Source organism: Schistocerca cancellata, chromosome 5, assembly GCF_023864275.1.
Source record: "Schistocerca cancellata isolate TAMUIC-IGC-003103 chromosome 5, iqSchCanc2.1, whole genome shotgun sequence".
Classification (NCBI taxonomy): Eukaryota; Metazoa; Arthropoda; class Insecta; order Orthoptera; family Acrididae; genus Schistocerca; species Schistocerca cancellata.
The window spans coordinates 141,833,520-141,839,011 of NC_064630.1; positions in this window are offsets into that span (position 1 = coordinate 141,833,520).

A 5,492-nucleotide genomic window follows, 5' to 3' on the forward strand; every position below is an offset into this window, starting at 1 on the left:
TTTTGTCACGCTCTCACTAAATCTTATGATTTGTAGGAAGCTATTTTGAAATAGGATGTCAGTGTAACAACCCCAGACTCTCCACTTCTCGCAGGATCGCCTTTCCTGGAAACCGGCGCCGAGAAGAGAATAGAAATCCCTGAGAGCTTCCGTGTTTACTGAATCAACACTGAGGGACGCCACTGCAGACTGCGGCAGCTGGCTTCTCTGCTCTGATTTCTTTCTGCGAGTTTCATTTCAGACAGACACACATAGCCACACTTGACCCCAAGCCATCTGTGACAACTATGCTACATCACGCTCACAATATACTTCTTTCCGTCCCTATCTGTTTGCGAAAGGTACCACCTCTTCTTTCCATGTCACATTCTCAGCTGCCTCAAGTTCCTTAACTACATTTAAAGTTTGTGTAGGCTCTCTAGCTAAATCATGGAACCCACGATAAAATACTCTAAGACCAACGAAAACTCAAAGTACAAGCATGTGCTAATCAAAGTTATTGAAACGATTGGCACACGAACGAACTATTGCCGAGAAAATCTTTTTGAGCTTTCATCTGTGTGGCTGCTTTAAATACCGCGGCGTTTCAGTAAGTGTCACTCATATCAACTTCTGGCGGGGATGAAAGAGTGACATTTATCGAAACGTCACGGAATTTAAAACAGTCACCCAGCCATTAAAGCGTCTATAGCGGCTGCTTCGAAGCCCGAACTACCGAGTGGTTACAATTAAACTTTCGCTTCTTGAGAGGGGCCCCATGAGAAACGAGACATCGTAGGGCAATGATACTTTGTGTAAACATTTACAATGACACGCGGAAGAGAAATAACGAATTAACCGATGAAAGAAACACATTTTAATTTTCTTACGAGAGTGTAACATTTGTTAATTGCATACTATGTTTACATTCCAGTTTACAAACGTTGCTGAGTGTAGCGACCATTCGCATCCATTACATCCTAGAAACGTACTAGACGTAGGGAAAGAGGACCTCTCCATATTCATTTAATGTGTCGATACTCTCGAAGAGCAGCAACGTTATTGCTGTCGTTTTGATAAAAAGCGTTACGAGTAAAGCTCCGCTAACCCTGTCCAGACCCATGTTGGTTGTCTGCAGTTGTAATGCTCACTGATGCTTACGTTTCAACCCTATCTCTCCCTATCATTACCGCAGCCTAACAGTATCTCATGACACTGACGCGGCTAACAAATCTAATCCTATAGATCACACTCTGAGCATCACGCCTGTAAAGTTGGGTATCAATGCGATAAATAGTTTTCCGTCCACACCGTCTAAAAGAGCTCAAGTTTAATTATAACCACCCTATACTTCAACTGCCAACAAGCTCACCCTTTGCTGCAGTATCGATTGCCAAAGCCTCTGCAGATGAAACACTGAAGACCAGAATACCAATAAGTCAAGACTAACTGCGCGCTGCTCTTCACCTTTAAATGCATTCCGTGACGTCAGTCACTATTGAATCCATGCTAAATATTGAAACAATGGCCATCAACTAAAGCTATTTGCACATTTATATTTATTATTAAAATACAGTCACTTAGTCAACTGTCATTACAAAAATGGCGCACTATCATGTAAGTTATCAGCAAACACGCTAGGGTAGCCGAGCGCGTTAACGCACTGCTTCCTGGATACGGGTAGGCGCGCCGGCCCCGGATCGAATCCGCCCGTCGGATTAACGACGACGGCGGGTGTGCCGACCAGCCTGGATGTGGTTTTTATGCGGTTTTCCACATCCTACTAGGTGAATACCGGGCTGGTCTCCACGTCCGGCCTCAGTTACACGACTCGCACACATTTGATACTTTCACACTATTTCACGATTTACACTAGACGCAGACAGCTGGGGTACACTAATTCCGTCCACGGGCGTATGGGGTGGTGGCAGGAAGAGCATCTGGCCACCCCTTAAAATTCACCATGCCAACTCCGTTCTTAACCCTGCCAACCCAGCACACAATGCGGGATGAGGCAGTAGCAACAGAAAAAAAAGAAAGAATATAAGTTATTAGCAAAATTCTTAAACATGTGGTTTCACAATACGAAAAAGTTACTTTAAAATTGCAAATATATATGTCTTTAGATCGTGGTCTAGTGCGTAGCGTTGTTGTTTCTAGAACATTTCGTCTCAGGCTCGATTCACCATCTGGTCGTATTTTATCCGCTTGGGGACTGGGTGTTGCGTTGTTATCATCATCATCATCGACGGGCATGTCGCCAAGTGCCGCCAAAGAAAGAGACTTCCACCAGGCGTCCGAACTACTGCAGAAGGGGTCTGATTTCATTTACAAAATATGTATGTCCAGATTGAAGAAAGAGCGTTCTTATGCTCTAGGTACTTGTTGTGTGCTTGTCTTGTACGTTTTATTGTTCGCAGTTTCATAGAGGTTTTAATACAACTGCCATTAATAGAAATTTACGTAAATAAACATCTAAAGTATATCTAACAGCCAACTGTAGGTAGTAACTACCTGGGAAGATTAGGCGAGAAACTAAGTATTCGTGCTGTCTTCATACTAGTTTTATGTGCAGCATGTGGAGAATGTATGGCTGTTCCAAATTTGCGTATCTAGCCTTTAGGAAACAACATGCAATTTCCGATATGCACCTTAGACACAAGCTTGAAATATACGTCAACATCTACATGAGTACTCCTCAATTCACACTTAAATGGTTGGCAGAGGGTTCTTCGAACCATCTGAACACTTAAATCTTTCCGTACGAGCTCTGATTTCTCTTGTTTTATTAAGATGATACATTTCTCTCTGTGTGTGTATGTTAGCGACAGTAAAATATTTTCGTACTCAGAGGAGAAAATTAGTCGTTGAAAGTTCGTGAAAAGAACTCGCTGCAAAGAAAAATGCCTTTGTTTAAATGATTGCCAATGCAATTCGCTTATCATCTCCGTGACAATCGCTCCTCTGTTTCCCAGTAATTCTACTTAAGACCCTTTCGATGTCCTCCGTCAATGCTATCCGGTAAGGAGTCCATACCAACACAATGAGGCACAGCTACACAATAATGCCAACGATATCTGCAGATGGGCACTTGTTGATCCCTCTGTAACTTCAAAAGAGCCGACAAGAACGTTTAGGCCGAGAATCAAAGTTTGTTCCAAACAGAGAATGTTGTAGCAGTGGCCTCACCTTCTGGAAAAGTCAACGAGGAACATTTTACGGCTGTGGCGACAGAATGTTTTCTAAAATCGTACAGGATGGCATCAGGACAGTTTCAACTGTGGATTCATTTTCTGGCCACAAAAGTTTGTCAGTATCTTCTGCATCGACGATACCACCAAGTGGAACAAGATACTGTCAACTGCTGGGTGTATCTGGCTTTCGCTTATTCAAGGCTTTAAAAATGGTTCAAATGGCTCTAAGCACTATGGGGCTTAACATCTGAAGTCATCAGTCCGCTAAACTTAGAACTACTTAAACCTAACTAACCTAAGGGCATCACACACATCCATGCCCGAGCCAGGATTCGAACCTGCAACCGTAGCGTGGTTCCGGACTGAAGCGCATAGAAACGCTCGGCCATTCAAGGGTTTTGTCCGCAATTTTACTAACTCGACACGAGTTCTAGGCGTCGATGGGAGCTTCCGATAGTGTAACAACATCCTTCAAATACAGTCGCTTTTTAACAGGCATTATATTCGAAATTCTGAAAAAGTAGGGGTAAACTATAGGGAGAGACGGGTCACATACAATATGTACAACAGCCAAGAGGGAATAATAAGAGTGGACGATCAAGAACGAAGTGCTCGTATTAAAAAGGGTGCAAGACAAGGATGTAGCCTTTCGCCCCTACTGTTCAACCTGTACATCGAGGAAGCAATGATGAAAATAAAAGAAAGGTTCAGGAGCGGAATTAAAATTCAAGGTGAAAGGATATCAATGACTCGATTCGCTGATGTCATTGCTATCTTGAGTGAAAGTGAATTACATGATCTGCTGAACGGAATGAACAGTGTAATCAGTACATAGTATAGATCGAGAGTAAATCGAAGAAAGACGAAGGTAATAAGAAATAGTAGAAATGAGAACAGCGAGAAACTTAACATTAGGATTGATGGTCACGAAGTAGATGAAGTTAAGGAATTCTGCTACCTACGCAGTAAAATAACCAATGACCGACGGAGTAAGGAGGACATCAAAAACAGAAAATAAATGGCAAAAAGAGCATACCTGGCCAAGGTAAGTCTACTAATATCAAATAATGGCCTTAATTTGAGGAAGAAATTTCTGAGAATGTACTTCTGGAATACAGCATTGTATGGTAGTGAAACATGAACTGTGGGAAAACCGGAAAAGAAAAGAATCGAAGCATTTGAGATGTGGTGCTACTGAAAAATGTTGAAAGTTACGTTGACTGATAAGATAAGGACTGAGGAGGTTCTGCGCAGAATCGGAGAGGAAAGGAACATGTGATAAACACTGAAAAGGAGAAGGGACAGGATGATAGGACATCGGTTAAGAGAGGAGGTAATGACATCCATGGTACCAGAGGCAGCTGTACAGGGCAAAAACGATAGACAAGGCAGAGATTAGAATACATTAGAGACATTGCAAGACAGAGATTAGATTAGAATACATCCATCAAATAACTGACGGCGTAGATTGCAAGTGCTACTCTGAGATGAAGAGGAATACGTGGCGAGCCGCATCAAATCAGTCAGAAGACTGATGACCAAAAAGAAAACAAAAAGTGCACCAGTATTTTGAGAAGTCTTCTAGTACGCTTGGTATCAAAGTGCCTACACCAGTGATCCACCAGATCACTTTGATGTCCGTAGTTTTGACACTGGTAACGTGATTTGATCATTGCGTCGAAGTGAGCGGTTTCTAACATGTAGCTGGTGTCAGGAATATGTCTGTTTTGAACAATTTTATGTCGCGATGTACGAATGCAATGTAAATGAATGAAACGGATGAGTGTGTCATTAAAGAAGAAGCATAGCGCTATTTATTAAAATTGCTGTTTAGCGCTATTTTCATTGGATTGTAAATCTGACACCGTTAAAGTGCAGTACATTTGCATGTGTTGTGCTACTTTTCATTTGGAGGGCTTTGGTCGTCACTCTCTTGTGCAGTACTTCGCACTCACGCAATAAGCGGGCGAAGTGAGGCGAAGCGAGTGACAAACGAGCGATGCGTGGGTGTGCTTAAAAGCTGTGCTTTCAGAGGTTTATAACTGCGTAATATCAAGATAATGGCCCAAATTTTCGAGTGGCGCCGATTGCTAACGCTGACATCTTGAACAAGTGCTTTCTTCTTCTTAAAAGACGAGGTCGAGTGGGTGATATTTCCTTGTAAATTAATAGAAGAGATCGAAAGATATGCACAAGAAATTGTATTACTTTGCAGATGATCCTTAACAGAGAAAAATTCATAAGCAAAGCATGAAACAATCTGAAGAGAAACCACTAAAAAGAAGGTCCATACACTACATTTCCGACGAAGAGTGAAAA